Source organism: Triticum urartu, chromosome 4 (assembly GCF_003073215.2).
Source record: "Triticum urartu cultivar G1812 chromosome 4, Tu2.1, whole genome shotgun sequence".
NCBI lineage: Eukaryota > Viridiplantae > Streptophyta > Magnoliopsida > Poales > Poaceae > Triticum > Triticum urartu.
The window spans coordinates 606,109,767-606,137,750 of NC_053025.1; the positions used below are offsets into that span (position 1 = coordinate 606,109,767).

General features: G+C 44.7%; 1 pseudogene; it reads right to left on the bottom strand.

The window, feature by feature from the left end:
• Positions 1-243: 243 nt before the first annotated feature.
• On the bottom strand, positions 244-27,955 carry LOC125553133 (annotated as a pseudogene).
• Between the last annotated feature and the right edge of the window lie 29 nt (positions 27,956-27,984).

Sequence of the window (27,984 nt, forward strand, 5' to 3'; positions counted from 1 at the left end):
GGGGATTCATTTTGTAGTCACATATTCAGAACGGGAATGATTCATGATGAATAGCAGTCTTCTGGTCAACCAACCACGAAATGAAGGATTCATGATCAACTAATATAATGATTTCTACCATTTCGTAGTCACCAAGTTATTCAGATCTAAAACTGATATTCTGACCTCAACGAGTTATTCAGAACTAAAACTGCTATTCTGACATCAACAAGTTGTTCAGAACTAAAACTGGTAGACATAACAAGAGACCGAACATATAAAACACTTCCGACATAAGTAACAATATAGCATGCATATTCTGACTAAATTTTCAACAGAATCACGTAGCACCGGTTATACTCGGCAACAATACCCGGAAACAGGGAAAGGTTCGCGAGTTTGACATCCGCCAGGAAAACCCAATAGTTATACTCTGCTTGAGTATAAACTATGGGACAAAAAACCTGGCGCATCAATCAATCCGCCCTGCCAATCAAGTTTGTACATAATAACAGTACAACACAAATCAAGAAACACAAGAAGATTACGGCGGCTGAGAGGCATTAGCCGCACTAGCTAGCATCACCCCCTTCATCAACCCCTCGTGGACATGCACCATACGGAATTTGAGCTACATGAGCAAAACATCAGTGATCAGAAAGTGTACTGTGTAGTAGAAAAAGCAAATGAGTCTACACACTGCAACGATAATTAACAATTTGTTACAGAAAGTCACGAGGGACAGTTTGAGATAATTTCCATGTTCTTTTAGTCCTTCGAATTATTTGGAACTATTGTAGTAGGTGTGACATTTCAGAGAAAAAAAACTTGGTATACATGTTTAATCCTACACAAGAAGTGTTCAACAAATTATGAGGCACTCGAACGAAATGACTTGGTGTAAGCACACGTACCTTGTTTTCGCAGGCTGCTCTCACTTCTTGGATATCAAGAAGCTGCCTCTTCTCACATGCTGCTTTATTCCCCTCAACTTTTTACAGGCCTGAATCAACACATTTTGTATTTCTGAAATGTCATCTGCTCTACCAATGGACACAAGCTCTGGACAATTTCGAATCTCTAATTCCTGGAGTGATAAGAGAGTAGTGCTCCAAAGGTGGCCTGAAATGGATATCCTATACCTACACTCCAGTAATCTTAGTGAAACAAGGGACTGGAGGTTTTCTAGGCCGCTGGGGATAAATGAAGAGATATCCCCACATGCTTCTAAGTGGAGACTTTGGAGGGACGATGGTAACTCAAATCCCCCCCAATCGATTATAGGGCATTGAGAAACTTTCAAGTTCTTCAGAGAAGAGAAACTCCTAAACCTTCTACCATGCATGGTCGTGGTCGACAACTTGTAACAGCTTTGAATTGTAATACTCTCAATGGCAGGTAGATATTCTTCTGCTAGGAGACCATCAATGGTTGACAGTTGAGAGCAGTCGCTGATGGTTAGGGAAGTAAGGTTGGTGAAGATCTGTCCAGGTTGTCCAATAGATGTGAGAGATTGACATCCTGAAATGTGCAGTTCTTGTAGAGCTGGAAGATTCCACATTTGTAGTTGGATGGATCTGAGACGCCGGCATGACAAGAAAAAGTAGGTGAGAGAGCAGCATTGGATATTGGCTTCAGTGAGATTCCCGCAATCATTTTCCCAGGGCATACCCTGGCTGCCTAGCTTGAGCTTCTTGAGAGAACGTGCAGCCAAACTTTGGGAGTTTATTTTTCCACATGCCGCCACCTTGAATATTTCAATGCAACGAAATTCTTTGAATTTTTCGGTGGGTACTGATATTAGGTTCTCGCAATTCCTTATTGCAATTTTGTTGATGACTGGTAGAGAAGTCGGATCTAGAAGCTGTTCGAGACTTGATAAACTGTCGCACTGCCGAATGATTAGCTCTGTCAGGGACGAGAAACCCATGCTGCCACTGTTGATGTCAATTGGCACTGTAGGTATCTCGAGTCCACGACACCAAGAAAATGACGCAGATGTTAAGCCTGACAGGCTTTGTGGCTGAAACCAGCTCGGAAGGGAAACACCTGGGTAATACTGAAGGACTAGAAACTTGACACCAGCAGGAGGTTGTAGATGTCGAAGGACTTCTATCCCATTTTCATTATCCCCAGATTGACTCACCAGGGAACTTCTACCCCATTCTAGCGTCAGCTTGTCAAGATATCCCTTATTCCATAGTTCTGCTTCTGCTGAATGATTCTTGCTTAGCTTGTGAATATTACTTATCACCAAGTGTCCACGAAGTTGCTTCATGTTCTTTATGAGCCGAAACCCCAGTCTCTGGTTATCATCAGCTACATCAAAATCTACTCCATAAGTTTCTATGAATCTTTTCATATTTGGGCCATATTTAAATCCCTGCGATTCAAATCTCCATAGGTTGACCAACATACTGAAGCCACTAGGCAACCTTTCAAGCTTGCATTTCTTGACACATAAAACCTGTAAATTATGGAGCATACAGATCGTTCCAGGAAGACTTGTCACCGAACAAGCTCTGGATATCTTGAGGTACTGAAGATGCTTCAGTTTGCCAATGCTAGCTGGTAACTCCCTCAAAGACGCAAAAACAATGACACGCATATGTAGAAGTTCAGTGCACCAATCTTCCAACAAACCAGCTGTAGTTTTTTTATTTGCTAAAGGCTTGTCGCAAAGAAGGGTACGAAGCTTTTTGTGCCGGCAAAGGATCGACAAGTCAGAATTGTCGATGTCATTGCTAGATAGTACTGACAGATGGCGGACATTTGGAGGGATTCTTCTAAAGTCATCCTTCTTCTTCACAATGAAACAATCATCCTCTGAAACTTTCTGTGCCATATCATGCAACAAGTCATGGATTACGTATTTACCTTGAACTTTTTGAAAGAATGATAGATTTAGAAGGGCATTGAAGTATTGACATCCAGTATCTTGAACTGGAATAACACCCTGGCGTTTCACAAAGCCTTCTGCCGCCCAAATTTCAGCTAAGTTGTCCTTTTCAAACTCCTTATCTTTGGGGTACACAGCACAAAATGAGAAGCATCTCTTCAAGTGGAACGGTAAATACATGTAGCTCAACCGAAGAGCTGGCACAATATCAGTTGCCTCTTGGTCCAACGCCCACAATTCACTGTCTAGTATACTATTCCAGTGTGATATATGAAGGTCACTCTGTAACATGCGTCCAAGAGTTTTAGCGGCTAAAGGAGAGCCCTTCAACTTAGGGAGTATGTCTTTACCAATGGGCTCTAACTCTGGATAATCATCAAAACTACCCGACCCAAACACACATACTTTGAAGAAATCCCAAAAGACGTCACCCTTTAATTCTTCCAATGTAATTGGTTCCATAGTGTGCACCAACTCAGCTACCTTTTGTGATCTAGTGGTAACCAACATCATACTTCCCTGTAGCACATTTTTGAATGGTGCACAGAAGGTCTTCCAGCGCAGGCCATGTTCTTTCAGAGCATCATCCCACATATCATCGAGGACAATCAAGAATCTTTCATTGCTCAGTATACCAGAAAGAACATGCTGAAGAGAATTTAGATTGTCAGTTGTTGCATTTTTACCTGGAGAGGATCCAATAGCCTCTTTAGTTAACCTCTTCACATCAAAATCATCTGAAACGCAAATCCAAATTATTGTTTTGAAGTGAGACTTCACTGTTGGATGACTACAAATATGTTGGGCCAAAGTGGTCTTTCCAATACCCCCGATTCCAACTAATGGTAAAACTGGAAGATCAGGTAATCTTGATTCATTACTAACTTGGTTGCTTGTTGATGCACCATCTGCACTAGGTTTCCACTTGCGTTTTGAACCAACACTACTTTTTGTAGGCACATTGAGCAATCTCATCATCTTCTTTAGCAGCACATCACGACCAAATATTTTTGTTTCATTGCAGAATGAGGTAGTCTCTGGCCTGACTGTTTTGTCAAACCGTGGTGTCACTTCACCCAACCCCATTTTTTCTAGGGATTCAGAAATATCAACCAACCTTTTATGGATATCATTCACTTTGCTGAAGTTGCGAAAGAATTCAGTAATAGATAGTTTGCTTTCATTGCCTTCCACTATCACCTTATGGTTGTACCATTTAAGATCATCAAGAAGGTCTTCAGCATCATAGACTGCATCCTTGAGGTATGGAAGGAGCTTGGCAACACAATCCTTGTGGCTTCTCCACTCTGCTCGATCAATGAGGTCATGCATTGCTGGAAGAGTATATCGCAGAAATTCCAAGCCACTCTGCATCCGACATATGTCATCTTGAAACCTTTCCTCTCGAGTGTCTCCCCATTCGGGCGAAATAGCAGATCTAGCCCACTGAAAAACATTGACAAACTCACTGATGCCACTAGGGACCCCAGCAATGCCAACCATTATATCCCTGATGCCAAGAGTATGAGCGCTTCCTTTCTCCCTATTGACAATAAATGTACACAATGAGCAAACATATTTTGTGGTCAGAGGATGCTAATAAAAGGTATAAGTACGGTAAGCTATATGTGATGCAATAATATACACCACATGTCTTTTCCACTGTTGTGTGGTTACCCTTTGAACCGTAGTTTCCATGTATAGTTCATCAAGAAGTTCAGAAAGAATAATGATTTGTGGACCAAGTTCAGCTCATATGGTCCTTAGTTGACCAAGCTAGCAAACCCAATGGCTATAATAATTTGGATCATGTAGAAGCACGCATGTGTAGGAAAATAGCAGTTATGACTTGCAGTGGGGATTGTTCATATAGTATACTAGAGGATACCACACACATTGCTATGGAAATGTTTTGCAGTAATAATATCACTAGTAGAAAAACGACCTAATGTTCACCTCTTTAGTCCTGGTTCGATTACGGCTCGGTACTAATGGTACCATTAGTCCCATTTCAAAGGGCTATGCATTAGTCGCGGTTCATTTGTGACCTATAGTCCCGGTTTGTGTCACAAACCGGGACTAAAGGGATGGTGGCAGGCTGGCGTCCGGCCGGGGCCCCACGAGACCCTTTAGTGTCGGGACTAAAGGTCTAACCTATATTCTCAGTTTGGAGACACAAACCGGGACTAAAGCGTAGTTTTCAAACTCTACCCCCCATCCCCGAATCGCCATTTCAGTTTTGAAAAAAAAATGATAAAAAATTTAAAAATTAAAATCCTTCGAGATGTAGTTATGTTACTACATCTACTAGTTAGGGAAATTTAAAAACATAAATTTCGACATGTTTTGCAAAAAAGTGTTGTGAAAAAGTAAAACGGCTATAACTTTTGCATACGATGTCGAAAAAAGCTTATAATATATCAAAATGTTCAGCACGAAAATCTGGTTCCGATTTCGAACGCCATAGACCATTTTGCAAATATTTAGAATCCTCAAATTCTGAAAGAAAAAGAAGTTATGCTCAAATTTCAGTTTTTTTATTTTTGGTTAAATCTGGTCAAACTGTGGTCAAACTATTTATTCAAAAAATATTAGTGTTACTAAATAATTATTCAAGAATATTAGTGTTACTAAATAATTATTTCATTTTTTTGAATTTTGGTCAAATCTGGGCAAACTACTTATTCAAGAAATATTAGTGTTACTAAATAATTATTGTTTCTTGGCATAATAGTTTCAAACTCAAACGGTGAAACGTATGACTTCATGCTTAAGCTAAACTCTTGAGGGTTAATAGGATTGACAGCTTACTATTGTTAGGAAAACAACAATTGCAGACTTGGAAACTAGAGGGGGTAGAACTCGGAAGTTAAGCGTGCTCAGGCTGGAGTAGTGAGAGGATGGGTTCGGCCGGGAAGTTAGACGATTTGGAATGAGTGCTCCACACTTGAGTAGTGATGAGGGGTGGGTGATTTGAGATTAAATCATCAAATAATTCAGAAATTTGAAAATTGAAAAAGAAAACATTTTTTCAGAAAGAAATAAAAAATTAAAGAAATCCTTTAGTCCACTAAAGGTCCCCTAGCCATGTGGTGGGCCTTTGGTCCCGGGTCGTGTTGAACCGGGACTAAAGGGGGGGGGGACCTTTAGTCCCCACCCTTTAGTGCCGATTGCAGAACCGGGACTGAAGGTCCTTACGAACCGGGACTAAAGCCCGATTCTGCACTAGTGTATGAGAACTAAAACTAAAACTAAATATGATTTTTTGTATTTGATTTTTGTAAAATTTCAAAATATTTCTTAAATAATATAGCATAATATAATAGAATTTCTCGTGCATGTTTGCATGTTGAGGTGAACTTTCTCCTATGCATTGTTACATGTTGAGGTGGACATTTTTCCATGCATGTTGCGTTGTGAGATGGCATCCTTGCATTTTGAGAGAAACAGATTAGTGTGATCTACTCCCTCCGTCCCATAATATAAGAACGTTTTTTACACTAGTGTAGTGTAAAAAACGTTCTTATATTATGGGACGGAGGGAGTAGCTATTTCGATATAGATTGAAGATTGATAAGTAGTACCACATATCTTTATATATTTAATGGTTGTAGGTAAATGAGAATTGCACTCTAAAAAGGCCACGTAGGGTCCACCAACCTAGTTCCTATAGACCTTGGGTTTAGAATCTACTCCCTCCGTTTCACAATACATGCCTTCCATTTCTCAAAATATAGATGTATCTAGACATATTTTAGTATGTAGGTACATCCATTTTTAAACAAATGGAAGTCAAGTATTTTGGAACAGTGGGAGTAGAAGATACCTTAAGGGACTCCCCCCAATCCTTCCCCTATCACGAGGCTTGGGCTGTCGTGGGGCGCTTGGCTGAGGAGATGAGTGCGGGCGCCAGCTGGCACCAACGGTTATGCGCAGAGGAGTGTGGTGCTTGTGTGCGGGCGCCGAGGGTACTGGCTTGCGCGACGCTATGGAGACCAGCAGATCTGGGGTGTGTGTGTGTGCATGGTGCTTGGGCGTTGCTCTAGAAAGGATATGCAGTGCGCGCGGTACCGAAGGCGCGCGACAGGCGCCCCCATCATGGGTCTGCTGGCGACGACCTTGCAGGCTTCTTCGGCCTGGTGATCACACGACGGCCCATTGGGTGGGCGGTCCAATGTTCTCGTCTCGTCTGCAAGATCTGCTCGCTGGGATGTCATATGTTGGAGACACGGGAGCTTTGTTTTCAGGATGGTGACCCTTGATCTTGGACGGTGGTGGAAACAACGCCAAGGCTAGGTCTCGAGGTGGTGACGACCTCTACGAGGCTGGCGTCGGTATGGGACGCCCCCTCTACCAATAGATCGGGTTCGATGCGGCTTAATGGGTCACACATGCATCCCTTCCGTAGGCGTCAAGTCATGCCTGTCACCGGCAGGTGAAGTCGCCAGCGGGTGGTATACCCGAAGTCTCTGCATGGTGGCTTTGGAGGAGGTGCCATATTTTTTCTTTGCTGCCAACGGAGTGAAATCCGGAAGATCTCGAGTAGGTGGTCCCGAGCTAGTAGTCTTGACACGATGGTAACAGGAGCATGGGTTTCTACCTAGGTTTGGGCACTCATTGTAGATAAAACCCTACGTCTCGGTTGTGTTTTATTTCCTTTGGGGGGAGTACAAAGTAGAGATAATCTAGCACAAGATCGTTGTGTGTTGTCTACATGCCCTACCCCTCGGTTTGTATATGTTTCACGGGGTATAGGGTTACATCCTAGTCGGTTGCTTACAAAGAGAACGGGTTGTAGACGACCTCTAACACCATTTAGTATATGGAAAGTCTTCGGGAGGCTTCCTTTCATACCCCATGGGCAGCCTTGACGTGGCTCACTGGTGAAACAACATGGGAGTCCTCGGCCGGCCCATCCGAACGGGAGATGACGTGGTGAGTGACCACCAATCCAGGACACTGTGAACTGCCGAATCGAAGGTGGTGTGACAGGGACCGATGACACTAGATGTCTTTGTCTTCTGGTATCTCCCGCGGTATCAAGCTAGCAAGGTGTTGGTAGCAGGACAAGTGTTGATGGTAGAGGCGACTTCAGCGACAAGCATGCACACTCCGCAGGAAACATTAGATATCCGATTAGGTTAAGTCGATGCACGTCTGTGTCGTGCCCTTACTGAAGGTCGTAGATTGAAGCTTGGCTTTGGAAATGAAAATCTCAAGATTGACCTTGGATTGGACTCATCATCATCAGCGCACATGTCGTGATTCCCTCTTGAAGGCTTAGCCTAGGATTTGTGTATTTTCGTTTTGTTTTTGTCTTTTATCATAGGGTTAGTGGATATCAGGTGGAGTTACTGTCGCCACACATGCGGCCTCAGGTATATTTTTCTCAGGTCAATGTTGTTCGGTTACTGGATTTTGAATAACAAATAATATATGGTTGTGTGCATCACCCGATGCGGAGGCAGGGGGTTAATTATCCTCCTTTTCAAATAAAAATGACACCTTAAGAATATTCGTACTCATAAAAGGGAGTAGTTTAAACTCTAAAACTCGACTTGGTGGGCAGGGGAATCAGCCCACCACATACTCAATTCACAAACATAACTTGCGAAGGACAGATGGGGACTTAAGGCATCTTCAACGCTGACCCGCAAATCAGATATCGCATCCTTCTGCGAACCGAGGGAGGGGGGACCAGTCCGCGGACACTGACGTGGGAGTCGGCCATCCAACCGTAGCCGCAAATGGCTGGTTACATTTTGAACGGAATTTAACTATAATAGGAAAAATTTATGAAAATTTAAACAAGCCGAACGATATTCAATCATACTTGGATAATTTTTATATAAAACCGAATGCTTTCATCTAAAAAGGAGCAAATTCGTTACATTCCAACATATTTTAACTAAATCATACTCTAAATGACCACCGCCACCCGTTCCTCCATGTCCGACCAGCCATGAGCCCCGGAAGTGAAGCTTCGCCTCCATAGCTTGTAAGCAGCTAATCGGCTGACAACGATGAGTCCACCGAGCTTAGCTTCAATGGAAAGGGATGAGTGGTGGCCTTCCCAGGACCCAAGCGCTGGCGACCTCCCATGCTCTGCTCTTCCTCACTGCGGGCGATGCCTGTGGACGTGTCGGCTTTGTCCTCGTCATTGTTGTACACTTCATCTGACGCCGCTTAAATCTCATTGAAGGCGGCTACTAACTCGGTTTGATGGAAGCGGTACCGCCAGCGCTGGTGATGGATGTCGGGGCGGTGCGGTAGGATTGGAGCAGCACCTCCTGCTCACGCACATTCACGTCCGGCGCGATGCATGTGTCAGCAGCGAGTTTCTCCTCCGTGCGTCGGTGCTCATCGAGGAGACAGAGGTTGTAGGCCTGGTCGGCATACATCTGCCGAAACTCGGCCTTCCGCTCTGCCAACACCATCTCGGTGTAGTGAGCACGGGGCCTCGTCAATTGTGATGCCTACGAGGACGGTGGCGCCAGCTCATCGTCAACCACCTTTTCCATTGGGGCGTTCGCAGCATTGGCCGCTGGTGAGTTCATCGGTCTGCCAGCCTGCCAGCCAGCTGCGATGGTGGTGATCTCCATCTACTTGAATGTGAGGTTGTATCCGAGGGCTTTGGAGCTCGAGGAGGCTATGGTGGTCGTGTTGTCGAGAGGAGATAGGGAGCAGAGGAAGTTGGATGCGGCTATGGCCAGGCCTAATTTAAATAGCGGGTGGATGGAAGGGCAAGCAGCGAGATTGTTAATGGTGAGCGGCATAAGGATGGATGGGTGATGCCGGAGCAGGTTCCTCGGCCATCGCACATGTTTAATGAAGGGAGGCAGACGGACGGGTTGTTGTTTAATAGAGGAATGGTCGTGTGCACCGGGAAGTGGCGCGACGCTCTTGCCCGAAGCGCCGCTTCAATGCCGGAGCAACGTGATAGGTCACCTCCGCTCTGGTCCTGCATGAAGACGATCTGGAGTAGCGCCGGCCACCTCGGGCGAGAAAGGGCGCGGGCGAGGAGCCATGGATGTTGGACGCTTGTGTGCTAGTGGTTCGAACGCCCATAAAGCCCCCCAACCAGTTCGCAGGAAAAATGCCATTCGGACCGCTGAGTGGATAGATACAGGAGCACATTGGATGGTAAAACACGCCCGACCGCTCGGTCTGGATGGTTGCAGGAGGTTTGAGTGTTGGCGTTGGAGATGCCGTTACACCGCTATTGCTTTCCCATAATGAAGTCGTATGACGATCCCCAAAAGGAACACACACAATCTGTATGGCATAAAGATAGAAGTGCGCTAATCATTCTTGCGAACATCGCTCCGAACATGGGTCCATGGTAACCGCCATTCTACTATCTCTCAACATAACCTCGGGACAACATGAGTAGGATTATTACTCGACTTGGGGGCCAGAATAGTTTGAGGTGGATTATCTTAATCGTGTTTTCCTAACCAGGTTTTATGTTTTTTAACTCAAACCAACTTCATGGATAGTTCTTAAAGCAAATTATATGTTTGTTTAACTCACACCAACTTCATGGATAAGTTCTTAAAGCAACTTCATGTATCACAGTTGAATAATTGCAAACTAAGCCTTAGAATAATAAGATGTCCATGTTTCGTACGCCTTTTACTCAAGATCCTACTCAACTGCAATTACACAAGGTCCTACTCAATTACTCCAAACTAAGCGCTAGAATGATAAGACGATGACTAAATTTAGTAAGTTGTTATGTTGCAATGCTGTGATTTATTCCAAAGTCCCACACAAATTGACAAAATTCTAAAACCTAGAAATTCGTAATACTTCCCATCAACCCTAGCATATGTTTAAGCTACACGTTAACTCTCCCATGGTTTTAAAATAAACTTTTTATTTTAACATTTCACCATCCAATACACAAGTTTGACTAATGTGTTGTTGTACAAAAAGGTGAAACGTCCCTATCTAAAAAATTCACTAAAACTGTTCTTAATTGATATATAATAATACTACTTATGTAACAAACCTGAGTAGTTCCATTGCGTTCTAAAATGAAAATATTTGTATTCTTGAAATCTCAAATGGCATATATGTTTTACAAAAGGATCAACCTGATATTTAGGCGCCGCAAGTGATTGCCATGAGTGGCCCCAGTCACATCTTCACAACCTCCAATAGCACGGATCTCGGGGTTCCTGAAACGTTAAAGTGACAATTCTAGAGTAAGTAGGAACATACATCTTCTTGTAAAGGAAAAGGGGGCAGACATTGTGTATTAACCTCATGATGGACTCTTGTTCATATTCCATCGGGTCGGGTAAGGACTTGAACCGGTTGTTGCTCCCATGTACACCAATCGAAGCTGAGGAGGTTGTAAAATAAAATTTATATATCACAACGTTTTGTATGAAGCAAAATAATATTTTTTATGATATTGCAAAATCATGGTGCAAGCAATAATTTCAAACAGTCGCTCTTGCTCTTTGCATGCATTTAGAATATTTCAAACTATCAAAAACATCAACAGGAAAATCCGAAAATTTAATTGCTCACACTTTTGGATTTTTCATTGAGAAAATTCATATCAATGGAAATGCACATGTACTACTAAGATTTTCGTAACAAAATCTATATATTTCTCAAATTTTTTGTTGTGGTTGGGTTCTATGAATATTGTAACACAAAGCACTGAATTTTTAATTTTGTACATGCACAATTCATTAATTTGGAGATTAGAACAAACGATCCATACACATACAAGGCTTGCATTATATTTGTACTGAAAATATTTGCCTCTTCTGGCATGCTGATCCCCACACAAACGTGGTTGCCACATATTCAGGAACAAGGCGTCGTCAAGATGTGTGCAACATAGATCAAAATCAGGGACTAAGACATCCTTTGCTCAGGTCTATGCACCCATAGCTAAGAAAATCTTATAGAACATACTCCAATATAGAGTTGAGGGGGAGATAGGAGAGCAACGACATTGACGGATTCGAAGGCGAGGAGGTAAGATGTGGCACGTGTGGGCATGGTGAAAGGCCGCATGGGGCGTTGGAAATTTATAGATGCAGAGGGGGTCAAAGGCGGAACATGGGTCCTACGAGCTGGGCGGTCGCGGAGCTTGGACCGGAGACGAAATGGTGCGGGTCGTCGTGTCGACCTTGGCATTAGGCGGAGCTTGGACCTAACATGTTCGCGGAGGGGTGTGTGAGGTGAGGGTAGGTATGAAACGATGTGAGAAGGCACCATGGGAGGTTAGGCTGGTGCAGTCGCATGCTTCCCTTAGCATCACGGAGGTGAAAATATGCCATTCGAATTCGGAGAACCAGGTGGTGCCGTACAAAGTGAGCACGGATTTGTCGGGCCGCCCGTGTGCTTCGAAGCTACAAGCGGCTGGACCAGGAAGTTATAGTTGTGTTCCCTAAAAGAGAAAACCCATCTACGGGTTCGTCGAGCCGCCCATGTACTACTTCCATCACAGTTAATTTCGCTTACTGTTTGCATTTACCGGTGAGTTGTCTATTCTAGTGATAAGATAATCCAGGATGCACCATTTATTTTCTTTTGTGTGATTGTTGCCGCTAGTCTAGTTTCTGGTTTTCCATATGGTCGAGATGTTCTTTTGTAATAAAATCTAAAAACCTTATATAAGCATGTGTTGATGAACTTTAAGATCTTCTATGTGTTGACTTAATATGGGATTGTGTCTTCTAATTTGGCATTAATCGTGTATTTTGAACCAAGATCAGTTTTGTCGCATAGCTCAGGAGGATTTTGTATGAAAACACACTGGTCGGGGGAGGTGCTGTAGCTGCTGCAGTATCATCAGTCTAAAGGAACATAGCATGTAATTTACCTTTGCATATGCTAGTTTGCATCTCCACAAAAGGATGTGTGATTTTCCTAAGTTAATATTGCGCTATGAATCAGGATTGATCCTGACTGATAGATCTAGAGCATTCTGAATGAGAGCACACTGGTGGTCATAATGGAGTGACTTCAACAGAAAAAAAAATCTAGCGCCTAATTTAAATTTGCATTGTGGTAGGTTGAACTATGTGATTTTTCCTTTCCTTATTGAGCCATGGACAAGGATGTGTAGAAGCTTGCTATCCATGTGTGCCTGAACCATAAGTTGGTCATGAAAACTTATGGTTTCACCTCTAGCCTACCGCAACTTGTTCGGGACTAGTTGTTGTTGTTGTTGTTGTTGTTGTTGTTGTTGTTGTTGTTGTTGCTGTTGCTGCTGCTGCTGCTGTTGCTGTTGTTGTTGCTGCTGCTGCTGCTTACCTCGTCTCTGTGATTCCCCGCGCGCCTCCACTCACCATACCATATACAAAGAAGATATGAGAGAGAAGGTATAAAGAAAAAAACACAAATGTCACTTGGGCAGTCCAAACTGCTGTACAAATCTATTTGTTTTTAATGGTTTTGCAAAATTGAGGGGGTAGGGACTTAAACTAAAATTAGTAGATCATTTTTTTCAAAGGAAAACACCATTTCAGGTACCACTTGACGATCAACTAGCGGTCAACCAGCAGTTGTGACATAGGTGTACCAGATGCTAAATTTCAGTGGCATACATGGAAGATGAAAATTTTGAGTGGCATATGGGCATATCAGTAAAATTTTAGTGGCATATTTACTCTAGGTAATGTTACGTCAAAGACGTTTAGGTACTTGGCCGACTAAGCTAGTTTAGCAATTTATTATAACCTTTTCTTTTTTAGGGTAACACTTTATATTAGGGCATCTCCAAGGGCTTTCCCTACTATACCTCCATTTATCTTTCCGGACAAGGTTGGGACAGAAAAAGGGCACCCACCATTGGGCTCTTTAAAATCCATCCCAAATGTCCAGACTATCTAGGATGCCAAAATCCACCCTAAATTAATACTCTTGCACACGGCCATGTTATCTCTCGCACACGGCCTTTCCTCTTGCTAGGTCTTACTCAGACACATCTGCACTTCACCGTCGATCGTGTTAGATACGAGATCAAGAGTGGACATCCTTCTAGCTATGACGCCCCCACATCACCTACGCTGCCATGAGAAATGACGTGCATGTCTGGTTGTCCACTCACAGGTAGTCGCATGCTTGGTCTCCTCCTGGGGCTGGTGTGCTGCCTTCCCTTCCCCAAGTCGTCTGTTCCTTTAAGGTATATGTTTCAGCCTCTATACTATTGAAATGGAAAAGAAAATTTCTAATTCTTTGTAGGACTTACTTTATTTTAGGTAAGACATGGTTTGGGAACTAATAACAAGAATATTAAATTTTAGAACTTCCATGACAGAACATAGTTCAATTTAATTAATGTGTTTGGCATCTAATTTTTATTTATTATCTGTTCTTTAGTTCTGTTGTGATGTTAGAAATACCGATTTTGGTATGTATGTGATGTTCTACATACGTATTTAAGTGTAGATGATCACACTCCCCACACATTTCTTTTTCAGGAGGATGTGGGAAAACAGTGGGTTAAAAAGGTCTCTGGCTTCTCAGCGCTGTTGTGATGATGTATGAGTGTCTTTTGCAGTGTTCCTGCTGTATCACAGCAGTGATGGGTATAACAGTGACACTGCAAAGAAGCCGTCCATGTCTAGCGAAGGTGCCAGGGTGAAGGTCGAGAATGCCATTTCCAAATAACCAAGCTCAGGTTGGTTTGTAGCTGTAGCTGTAACCAGATGCGCGACCAAGCTCCATCAAGACATCAAAAATAAAACAACAAAAGGAGGTTGTGCCCCTGCAAGGCCAAGGACCGGATTTCGGCGGACCATTCACGCGCATGTCGCACGCGTCGTTTCGAGCATGGCGAGCGAGCATGCATGTGGTCTTTTCTTTCTATCCTCAACACATCACCTAATGTGGTGGAGAGAACCCACTATATAAAGAGGTCTCATCCTCCTCAACTTTCGGGGTGGTACTAAACTTTAGAACCACCACATGCCATTTATTCATGGGCTTAGTTTGAGATTTCAGAAATTCTACATGGGCTAGGCCCATTATTTCTAAAAAAAGAAACGGTGACCAAGCATTATATGTGACAAACAAAATCCTTGTGGTGGAGGATTTTTTTTGGATGATCAGTGGCCTTGAGGTGATGGAATACCCACCTCCAAGGGTTTTCGTGCCAATTCTGTACTAATGGCAGCTCGGGATTACTTGAAATTGATCAGGACAATCATATACGTTGAGTGACACCTTGACTGTAGCGATGACTAATGAGACATTCTAAACCCCACCGTTGATCCATACTGAAATTAGCAAACTTTTCTAATCAGGTGACCCAAGAGAAAACCTTGTTTTAATGGAGATGCTTACCTGACTTCTTGTAATGGTTATAAGCCAATGCCACCCTGCTTTGTAAGTTGGTAGCCTACAGACAAAAAAAATTGTGCAGGTTTATTCCATGTTCGTAGAGGCCTATCCTAAAGCATTACTGTTTAAAATTTTGCATCCTATTCCTATACTAGGATTATATTTTTAGAGGTATGTAAACCAGATTTCAGTGATCAGTGATTGCTTGGAAGTTTCTGCACAGAACAATTACTAGTGCTCTTAACCTACAAAATAGTGAGGTGTCAAATTTGCACAAATGTTTTAGTATATTTTAGTTGGCCTGGATAACAATTCACGATTTAGTCATCTGGAAAAATGGTGAGCTGGAAAAATATTACAGATCCAACTATCTACTTACCTACCGGGTTGCATGTTATTTCTAGATCATCAATCTTATAAAACGGAAGGGAGGGAGTACATCTATAAACACTCTACAAACCCTAATACTTCAATATGCAAGAAATATTGATTTTCACTATGTAGTCCTTGTTAAAATAAGTCTCAATAGCTTGAGTAGAAATATCACTAATATTTCAATACCTTGTGCGTAAGTGAAAAAATGTCAATATCAATCCTATCAAGTTCATCAACGGTCTCATCAGCAAGTGATAAATTTTCAATATCAACCCTATTAAGCTCATCCACGATCTCTCTTATAGTGGGTCTTTTAGTTCGGTCATCCTCCAGACATCTTAATGCTATTCCGATGCATGTCTTAACTTCTTTCCATGTGTGTGACAACATTGTTTGATCTAGTTTTTCTCTCCATATTTCACATACCTGCAAAGTCGAAACAAAATGTTGACATGTGGCATACTTGTACGTAGCAAGAATAAGACAAAGCATAATTTTAGGAGAAGACGAGTATTCATGAGTTGGAACTTTTTTTCTTACAAGCTTATTAAAAGTTTCAGAAGGAACACTTTGACAATCAAAGTAGTTCTTGCGTCCTGCCATCATTTGTACGATTATAACACCCACACTGAACACGTCAAATTTTGGCGAGATTTCTTGTTTGTCAATATATTCCGGTGGCATGAATCCCCTGCATGGTATCATATCCAATTAATTTACAACAAAGTTATATTAGAATTGCTTACTTCTCATAAGGTAGCAACTCACACTGTCCCTATCAATGTTCTTGTTGTCGGGGTAATGGTTTTTGTTGAAGGGAAGATTCTTGATATACCAAAATCTCCTATTTTCGGCATCATGTTATTGTCCAGCAATATGTTTGCAGGCTTCAAATCTAGATGGTAAATATTTCCACTATGAAGATAATTTAAACCTGCACACACTCCCTTAATTATTTTGTAACATGTGTGCCAATCAAGTCCGCATGGCTGCTCTTCTGTAGAAATAAGCATGAAGTGTATTCAAAGATGTCAATTTAGAGAATGAAAGAGGTCATAAATCAGGTAGAATGTTTTTTCATGCAAAATAAGATAGTCAAACTGTCTAAGTAGAGCACGGTCATACCAGAAAGGTGCCTCTCAAGGTCACCACCGTGCAAATATTCAAAGCATAGGATTCCTTCTGCCTCAAGAGCAAAGACATATTGTCCATTGTACTCAGTACATCTACGTTCTTCATGATAGCAGTAGCCAACAAACTGTACAATATTTTGATGATGGACCCTAATAATGTTATTGAACTCATTTGTAAACTCCTTGTCGTTAAGCCCTATGTGATTAAGCTTCTTCAGCAATCTCTTCTCCATTTTCTAATACTCCCTGTTAAATCTTACTTGTTAATATGGCACATGCATACAGGTACTTGAAGTTTGCAGTAGCATATCAGTTAAGAAAATAAAAAATGTAATTAACAATCACACCTTGTAAACTACTCCACCCCCACCATGGCCAAGTATGCGGTCCTCAGAAAAGTTATTTGTAATATGTTGTAAGAAGTCGAGTGTAAACTTGTTTGTCAGTGGACCTTTATCTTGAAAATTGGTCCCCATGGCATCCTATATCTCCTGCTGGCTAGGACGAGCATCCATGTCCCGTCGATCTAATAACACAGAAATCGTTTCAAATTGATGAGCTGAAAGCTTGTAAACATAACTTTCACAAAGAATATACATGTTTCTGAATTAAAGAAGAAATAGAAATGCCGGAATATACCTTGTTCTTTCTACGAACACTAACTCAGACTTTCAGATGCTTTTCTGTTAGGATTGATAATCTCATATGACCTACTTGCTGAGATGCGCAGCATACTGCATACCTAGCTAGCTTTTTTTTAGAAAAGGAGGATGTACCGCCGGCCTCTGCATCTGGACGATGCATGCAGCCATTATATTAGATAGGAGTAGCGACAGTTGTTGCTTAGACGGTGGCTTTAGTCTTACTGTTGTATGACTTTGTAAGGTCTTATGAGAATAATTAATAAAGTACCTTATGCATCGCCCAGATGCAGATGCCGGGGATCCTCCTCCTTTTCTAAAAAAAATGCAGTCATTTTATTAATTATTCACAAAGACCATACATGGTGATACATCAATAAGCCTGAAGCCACCATCTTGGCAACACCTGTTGCTACTCCTATCCCCTCGATGAAGGTGTGCCGAATGTCCGGGCTTAATAACAAACAGACATCGCACTAAAACCTAACATCTAAAGCCGGATGCCCCATCCAAGTCACTACTTGGACTGGGTCACACACCGGTCCAGCACACTCCCAGTGAGCACCGCACGCTGCAAGGGCCGTCGCCTCCATCTTTCATCAATCCATCCTTAGAGCAGAACTGATGCACCAACCTTGCCAGACCTCTCTGCCATCGACGCCACCATGACGCCAGACAGCGTCGTCCTCCTGCACGAGTCTGCCAACCCGCATCGGACGCCTAGACTCCACTGCGTCACGCTGCCGAGATCCGTCGGCGTCGATGCGCATGATGAAACACCGCTCCACCTCCTAATCCAGATCGCCACCAACGCCCTCCCAACGGTGTCCATAGTCACACAGCTCCCAAGACGACGCCTTCAAGAAAAGAACGACGCCGAAGGCGCCGTTGCCTCCCACCGCAGTTAGGGCTTTCACCCGGGAGACAAATGACACGGTGGAAGTAGAAGCAAATCTGACGAGCGTCTTCATGAAGAAGAAAGCGGCGCCCTCGGGCGTCACCGCTGTTGGAATTAACCACGACTTGATCCCGGTCGGCTGGTGTGTGTCCGGTTCAGGCTACATCTGTGTATCGAGTAGGTCTAGAATTAGTCACTGATTAGTATTGGATAACTAGTTTTGTACTACTATATATACATGTATACCCCGGGCTTGTAAACACATCGTGAGTTGGAGCAATAATGCAATACCAGGAGCGTCACGCCCCTGTGGCAATCAGCCAAGTTCTACGCGTGCGTGTTGTTTAGTTTCCGGCCGTCTGACCGTCGTGTACGCGCGTGTATCTTTGGCGTTGCTTGCCCAAAGATCGCTCAGGAGCAGACTAGCTAGTACAAGCTAGCTTTGCACTACGACGCAGTCCATCTCGACGTAAAAGCACTTCGTCGAGTTCGGTAGCCAGCGCTGCTTTGCTTCATTGTCGTTTATCGTCGATCGTCTTTAGTCGTCGGAAAGTACTCGACGGCGTGGACTGGGCTAACAATTGGTATCTAGAACAAGGTTGATCTTCTAGTAACGGGAGATCATATCGGACGACGAGAAGGAGAAGACCAAGCAGCTGGCGGAGTACTCCGGTGCGGCTAAAGTAATTGCTGCTCCGGCGAGATCGGAGTATCCATGATTCGACTGTGCGAACTTCGTGGTGCGGGCAACCATGATGAAGTGGGCGCTCGAGGCCAATGTGCTCTGGGAAGCCGTCGACCCTGGCGGTGACGAGTACTTGAAGGGTGGTGCCTTGTATCGGAAGGATCACCAGGCTATCACGGCCATCTGCTCGGTGATGCCGGTGGACGTGCAGCAGTAACTAATCTCGAAGAAATCAGCGAAGGAGGCGTGGGACACGCTAAAGACATTGCATCTGGGGCACTCGCGTGTGCGCGAGGCAAACTTGCAACTTTGCTGAAGAGTTACGAGAATCTGAGGATGGGAGAGGATGAGACGGTGGACGCCTTCGCCGCAAGGGTTGCAACAATGGTAAACGGGATTAGCGGTCTCGGAGAGAAGTTGGAGGACATCTCCGTGGTTCGGCGTTTCCTACGTGCCGCTCCACCGCGCTACATGCCGATTGTGTGAGTGACCGAGCAATGCGTTAATCTCAAGACTCTCACTTTGGATGATCTGGTTGGTCGCTTCAAGGCCCATGACGAGCGGATGAAACTGAGTTACGGTGACGCAAATCTGGATGCGTACCTGATGCTTACACATGCTCAGTGGCAGGCATTGGTTTCCGAGGAGAACAATTTCGACAAGGCGTCCGGTAGCAGTGGAAAGTACCGTCTCGCAAAGGACACCGATGAACAGTCGGAGAAGCCAAAGAAGAAAAAGTTCAACAAGAGAAAGATCCGATGTTACAACTGTAATCTGCTCGGACACTTCAAGTTGGAGTGTAAGAATCCCCCAAAGGAGAAGGCGCTCATGGGCTAGCAAGATGATGAAAGTGACATGATGTTGATGTGCAAACTCGTGGATGAGAAATATCCAGTTCTTTAAGTGTCGGCTAAAGAAATTGTTGCGCTCTGTGAAGAAAAAGTTTGCTCTTAAGGTTATGGTTCGAAAACTTGTGTCGATGTTATATATGCGAGGGGTGATTCCAAAAGTTGTGTCGATGAAAACAGACACGGAAAGTGATGTTGAGACTTGTGTCGAAAGTAATGACACTGGTGATACGTCTTCTAGCACGAGCGTGAGGATGGATACAGGAGTATGGAGTGGATCCCCAGTGATGAGCTCTAGCACAAGCATGAAGAAGCATGGAGCTGAGAACACGTCGTGGCTCGAAGGTGAAGGGCACCGTTCAGGGTGGACATGGTCCAGGCCGGTCCGGTCTTTGACCAAGCCGCTGTTTGGATCGACGGTCCGGACTGGACCGGACCGAGCAGGCTGGCGGTCCTGTTTTCAAGGACCGGACCGGCGGCGGGAAAGCCCGGGCCGGACCGAGAGGACCGGCAAATGGAGATGTGGTGACCATGGCGGCGGCTGCGGGACGAGGAGGAGGTGGTCTTGAGCTTCTGCGCGGCGACCATGGACGCATTGAGGCACCGGAGCGAGCCGTCGCGGCCACGAAAGACACACCGTAGGAAGCAGCAACGCGCGTGCCGTGGTCGTCCAACGTGCCGGCGAAGTTCTCGTGCTCTATCAAGAACGCGTGCGCCAGGATCTTCCGGGAGGCAGAAGCCCACGACCAGCCCTTTTGTTGTTTTGCCTCAGCGATTGTTTAGCCGCTTGCAAATATGATAACACGTGCATGAGCGAATAAAATTTTGTGTGCTAGCCTTCCGTGATTAGTGGATCAAGATTGACGTGGAGCTGTGTCCTATTCGTGCTCGTAGTGGGCGCAGAAGCATCAATTTCATTAGTCGTGGGATGAGAATCGGATCTGAGCCCATATTTCTCGCTCTTTCTGTATCTACTCGATTGAATAAAAGGAAAAGGACCTACGATACAAAGTACTTTTATCTAAATCGTGGGCGTAGTGGACGGAGAAGACGCATCAATTTCGCTAGTCGTGGGATGGGAGGGGATCCAAACGATCAGATCGAGCCCATATTCCTCGTTCTTTCTGTTTCTGCTCCATAAATCTTACGCACCGTGAGAGAGAAAACCGTGAAGAAATAACCACCTTGAATAAATCGTGAAGATAACCGTCGATCGCTCCTCGCGTGAGTTTACTGGTGCATAAGACCGATCGGTCCGGTCCAGAGCGGTCCACGAGCGGGCCAAAAAGCCCGCTCGGTACGTCCAGCCTGAGGCACCGTAGCGTTGCATGCAGCTCAGGAACGGGCGCAAAATGCAGCCTGGGCGTTGCTGTAGAAAGACCTGAAGACGGTGCTTCACTTCGTTTCAAATCAGCAGCACGAGAGGACGTGTGGAGGCCGAAAGTCGGCTGTAGCAGCAGTCCATTCAGCAAGCCAGAAAAAAGGTCAAAGGAAGACAACTTTATAGGCTGTTGTGACCACGTTAATACACTAGTAAAAAAAGACCTAATGTGAGACACATTAGTCCCGGTTCGGTTTGGCCCAGTACTAATGGTACCATTAGTTCCGGTTCGAACTGCTATACATTAATACCGGTTCGTGTTGAACTTTTCGTACCAGTTCGTGCCACGAACCGGTACTAAAGAGATGGTGGCAGGCTGGCGTCAGGCCGGAGCCTCACGAATCCCTTTAGTCCCGGTTCCGGTGGCGGAGACAAGGGGGCCGAGCAGGGGCCTGGCCCCGCTAACGATCGAGCGATGCTATGGTCATTAGCGATACAAAGGTACATTTTTCCCAGGTATATACATACTTGGCCCTCCCTATCTCAACGTTGATTCTGGAAAAAAGAAAAAGGCCCATGTGAAGCCCACTAGCAGTCAGGTAGGGCGTTTCATCCTCCTGTGATGATTAGCTTGTACGTGGATTTCGCTCAAAAAAAAGCCTGTGTGTGGATTAGTACCCAGAAATTAGTCGCTGCCGTTCCGTGTCCTCGCCCGCCGGGCCGCCTCCGCTCTCCCTGCCCTATTGCGATCTCTATTCGTACGGCGACGGCGCGACACTGCCGTCTTCACTTGTCAAATCTTCCGGCTGCAACCAACGGGAACTAGCCGAGGACCCAAGGTTTAACAATCTACTAATCTCAATTCTCATCTTGTATCATCAGATTTTTGTTGTCTAATTGTTTTGGTTGTGCGATTAGAGATGCTGCAATTCTATGAACAGTTCCTATATAATATGTGTACTACAAATTATCGTGGTCTGATGCAAATTACCTTGTATGAGTTATGTTTTGTGATGCAGTTTTTTCCTATGTCAAACTACAATATAGCTAATTGTGAAATTGCAATTTAGCAGATATGAAGAGAAAAGCACTGCCATATACCGTTAAGATTAATTCATTCTTTAGGCTGGTTGCTTCAAGTTCTCAACCTAGTGAAATTTTTAATGAGGCTAATATGTTGGACATAGTAAATGTTGCAGAACAAGAACAAAATTGGCTTATCAGAGAGACACTGGTAAACATTGTCAAATTTGAGAGCTGCCACTGGACAAGCAAGATGAAAATTAGCATTTTTATATATCTGAGGGACCATATCAGCCGAAAAGTGCGCCGAAACACTCTAAACTCGCATAATATTTTATAGGTGTGGCGCATTATTATAGTATGACGATAGTTTTTTTTTTCTCAAGACAAAAAAAATATGAACTTGACTTGGCCCCCCCAATATCAAAATCCTGGCTCCGCCACTGCCCGGTTCGTGGCACAAACCGGTACTAAAGGACAAACCTTTAGTCCGGTTCGTGCCACAAACCGGGACTAAAGCGTAGTTTTCAAACTCTACCCCCCATCCCCGAATCGCCATTTCAGTTTTGAAAAAAAAATGATAAAAAATTTAATATATAAAATTATTCGAGATGTAGTTATGTTACTACATCTACTAGTTAGGAAAATTAGAAAACTTAAATTTGGACATGTTTTGCAAAAAGTGTAGGGAAAATGTAAAACGGCTATAACTTTTGCATACGATGTCGAAAAAAGACGTATAATATATCAAAATGTTCAACACGAAAATCTGCATTCGATTTTGACAGCCCATGGCCTGTTTGCAAATTTTTAGAATCCTCAAATTCTAAAAGGAAAAAAAGATATCCTCAAATTTAAGTTTTTTTGAATTTTGGTCAAACTATGGTCAAACTACTTATTCAAGAAATATTAGTGTTACTAAATAATTATTCAAGAATATTAGTGTTACTAAATAATTGTTTCGGTTTTTTGAATTTTGGTCAAATCTAGTCAAATTGTGCAAACTATGGTCAAATTATGGTCAAGCTATGGTCAAAGTACTTATTCAAGAAAAATTAGTTTTATGATTTTTAGAATAATAGTTCCAAACTCAAACGGTGAAACGTGTGACCTAATGCTCAAGCTAAACTCCTGAGAGTTAATAGGATTGACAGCTTACATTTTTCAGGAAAACAACAAGTGCAGACTTGGAAAGTAGGGGGAATAGAACTCTGAAGTTAAGTGTGCTCGGGCTGGGGTAGTGAGAGGATGAGTGACCGGCCGGGAAGTTAGACGATTTGGAATGAGTGATCCACACTTGAGCAGTTAAGAGGGGTGATTAGAGACTAAATCATCAAATAATTCAGAAAATTGAAAATAAAAAAATCAAATTTTTTTCCAAAATTTTCACGTGGTGGGTCTTTAGTGGCGGTTCGTGCCGAACCGGTACTAAGGGGAGGGGGGCTTTAGTCTCCACTCTTTAGTGCCGGTTGCAGAACCGGCACTAAAGGCCCTTACGAACCGATATTAAAGCTCCATTTTCTACTAGTGATAGTCCAGAACGTCCAAAAGATGGAGGTTGTACTTCACTAGGAACAAGAAGCCTAGTTTCCAGAGCTTCGGATGGACATTTTGCTTTGCCGAAAGAAAAGTGCACAGCAGAAAACGAGACGTCACCTCCGACAGTACAGGAGGAAATGACACGTCCACCTACATCCATGCATCTTAAACCGGCGTTACACCTATATCCGGAGATCACTCTTCGGTCTATTGACCCGAAAAGGTGACAATGAGTGGGCGACGGCGTTTATCAAAAGCCGAGGAACCGGCGAAATTTATGGGCGCAAATACGAAGGAGTATTGGCGTGAGGCTATGGAATAGGAATTGAGGTCGATCCACGACAATAATGCATGGAAACTTGTGAATCTTTTCAACAATGAAAAAGTCATGGATCTCAAATGGGTATTCCAGATCAAGAAAGATGCCGAAGGGTCCGTGAAGCACAAATCAAGGCTAGTAGCCAAAAAGTACGTGTAAGAGAAAGGTGTGGACTTCAAAGAAGTGTTCGTTCCTGTTAAAAGGATGGAATCGATGAGACTACTCATCGCTCTCGCGGTTCATGAATCATGGAAGATACATCACATGGATGTAAAATCCGTGTTTTTGAATGGTGAGTTAGAAGAAGATGTGTATGTGAATCAGTCATCGGGATTCATCAAAGAGGGAGAGGAACACAAGGTACTGAAGTTACCCAGAGTCTTGTACGGGCTACGGCAAGACCCTCGGATGTGAAACATCAAACTTGATCAGACGATGATTTCTCTTGGATTTGAGAAAGCTCCACTAGAGCATGCGATGTACAAGAGAGGTGAAGGAAGAGATCGCCTACTAGTTGGCATCTACGTCGGCGACATATTGATAACTGGAGCAGATGAAAAGTTGATTGCAAAATTCAAGCTACAAATGAAGGAGCTTTTCAAGATGGATGATCTAGGTCTATTGAATTACTACCTCGGGATCGGGGTACATCAAAAGCCGAAGTGGATCACACTATGCCAGGAGGCATACGCAAGGAAGATTCTTGAAAGCCGTGGCATGAAAAATTGCAATCCAATTGACGCTTCAATGTTACCTCGTCTTGACCTGAGCAAGAAGGAGATGGTGAAACTACTCGACTGTAATGGTAGTGACAAGGAAGGGATTGTTGACGACCGTAAGAGTATCTCGGACGTGGCATATTTGCTTGGTGGAAGCATAGTAAGCTGGCTATCACGAAAGCAAAAACTGGCGACATTGACTTCAAGTGAAGCAGAGTGTCAAGATGTGTGGCTAGGGAGGCTACACCGTGATCTCATGGATCGAGATCCGGAACCAGTGGTGCTCAACGTTGACAGCGAGTCTATGTTTTTTCTACGCGAGGATCCAGTACGGCATGAAAGGAGCAAGCACATTGATACGATGTATCACTACATAAAGGATTACGTCGAAGAAGGTAAGATAAATGTCAACTACAGTTGCACCGATGATTAGCTGACGGACATTCTAACCAAGGCTTTGGATCGAGAGAAGGTCTTGGAGATTCAAAGGAAGATCGGCATCGAAGCTGTAATGTAACGACATCGTGTTTAGGGAGGTGATTGTTGGAATTAACCATGACTTGATCCCCCGTCGGCTCGTGTGTGTCCGGTTCTGGCTACATGTGTGTACTCGCGTAAGTCTAGAGTTAGTTACCGCTTAGTATTGGATAGCTAGCTTTGTACTACTATATATACATGTATACCCGAACACTTCAGTGTAGTCCCCACGTGTCATACTTCTCAGGCGGCCCCAACCCTAGCGCCGGCCCCCTTTCCCCTTCCTCTAGATCTCGCTGCCACCAGAGATAGCCGCCGGCAAGCCTGCACGGCGTCGAGGAAGGTGGCGGCGGGGCTGGCTGCTGCTCGCACGGAGAGCTTGGTGTGTCGGGGTGGCGGCCCCGGTCAAGGTGGGCGGCGCCTTCCCTGACGGAGGGTGGCTGCGGGTTGTGGCCGGTCTTCCTCGGCTTGCGTGGGCGGCGAGGACCCGGTGGTGGGATCTCATGGCGGCCGTGATTCCGTCGGCCGGCCGCCAGATCTGGATCGACCTGCGCCAGCTTCATCTCCTTCACCTTATCCCGCTCGATCTGGGCTTCGGTGTGGCCTTGCTCGCCGGATCCGGGTGGTGGGCGCGGTGATTGGATGGTGGGGCTCTTGGGATCGGGGGAAACCCTTGGCCGGCGAAGGCGGCCACAACGACGACGACGCCGCGGCGCCGATCCACTCCTTGGAGTCTTCGTTGAGATCCCAGCAGGGATGGTGGCAGCCCGTGCACGAGAGATGGAAGTCTTTGATCAGATATGGGTGAAAACCTGCTATTGCCTATTGCCAAGGCCGGCGATGGCGACGCTGTCTGCGTCGTTCCCTTCTTGAAGGCATCGCCGTGGAGAAGTTCAAGGCCACTCTCTGCTACCTCTGGGGGAAACCCTACATCAGTAGATCGGATGACGACGGCTCTCTGGTGTCGTTTTCCCCTTGGGGGCGTCATTTTTGGAGGTGCACACGGGCTCGAGGGACCGGAGGACGGCGTCTTTGGTGGAGCGGTGCTTCATCTTCCACATTGATGGTGGCGGTTCTCAGCGGCGTGGTGCTGTGGAGTCTCGGCATCTGATGCGAGGAGATGGACTCGCGCAGGAGGTGGAAGCTGTCTGGTATCATGGTGGCGTTGATGGCAGAGAGGCTTGGCAACGTTGGTGCATCAGTTATGCTCTGAGGATGGACCGAGGGAAGATGGAGGTGACGGCCTTTGCAGCGTGCGGTGCTCACTGAGAGTGTGCGAGACCTGTGTGGGACCCAATCTAGGTAGTGGCTTAGAAGGGACACCCGACTTTAGATGTTAGGCTTTGGTGCGATGTCTGTTTGGTATTAGGCCCGGACGTTCGGCACGCCTTCATCATTGGGATAGGAGTAGCAACGGTGTTGCCAAAATGATGGCTTTAGGCTTATTGATGTATCACCTTGTATGGATTAATAATATAATTACATGCATCGTCCAGATGCAGAGGTTGGAAATACATCCTCTTTTTTCTAAAAAATATACATGTATACCTCGGGCTTGTAAACACATCATGAGTGAGTAATAAAGCAATACCAGGAGCGTCACGCCCCTGTGGCAATCAGTAAGTTCTGTGCGTGCGTGTTGTTTAGTTCCGGCCGCCTGACCGTCGTGTACGCGCGTGTATCTTTAGCGTTGCTTGCCCAAAGATCGATCAGGACTGGCTAGTACTTCCTTCGTTTTAAAAAATAGACAACTCAACTTTATATTAACTTTAATATAAAATTAGATTATCTACTTTAGTATAAAGTTAAGTTATCTATTTTGGAACGGAGGGAGTACAAGCTAGCTTTGCACTACGGCGTAGTCCATCTCAACATAAAAGCACTTCATCGAGTTTCGTAGCCAGCATTGCTTTGCTTCGTTGTCGTTCGTCGTCGGTCGTCTTCAGTCGCTGGAAAGTACTCGACGGCGTGGACTGGGCCAACAGCCACCGCGGCAGTTAAAAGGTCAATTAGGGATTTCTTCCAATCTGAATCCTCACCTTCAGCTCCGTCCTCATGGAGAAGTGCACCTAGCAGGGGACAAAGGCAACAAGACGTCCTGATCCAGATCAGGCATCGCCGGGTGAGCCCAACCGCCGGTGTCTCAAACGGCCGGAAGGATCAGATGGAACAGCCAGGTCCGATCCATGGGCTTACCCCGGATCGCCGCACCGGCTGACGGCGCAGAGGCAAGCTCCTCCGAACGGCAGGAGGATCTGGTGGATCTGATCCATGCGCCTGCCCAAGCGCGAGAATCTCCCCGCCGCCACCGTCCTTGGTTGCGTCTAAGGCCTGCCCGACGCCAGCATCTCGCAGCGGCGAGGAAAGGAGGAGGCGTGTGGAAGTCTAGCAGCGGCGGCTAAAGCAGCAGCAAGCTAATTAACAAGAAATAGAACCCGTAACAACTAGCTGACAAGAGCAAGAACAAATAATTGAAGGAAAACAAAAGAAAAGGGAAGAAGCTAGCAGCTTTCTTCAACAAAAATCAACCATAGAGGGATGATAAAGGAATCCTTAGTTGCTAGCAATTCCCTAGAAGCATGCACCTCGAGTCCTTGACTAACCTCGAAAGGGACCTTCCGGAGGGGGGAGAAGAGTATGTACGAATGCAGATGAGACCTTAATCCCGGATGCTTCCACCGGCTCGTGTGAGCAGAAAGAGAAGACAGAGGAGGGTGTTAGAGAGGACAACGCGCAAAACAAGTTTTGATTGATTGAGATGTAGACCGTGAAGAAAAACCACCTCTGTCTGTACCTTTACAATATACTCCACC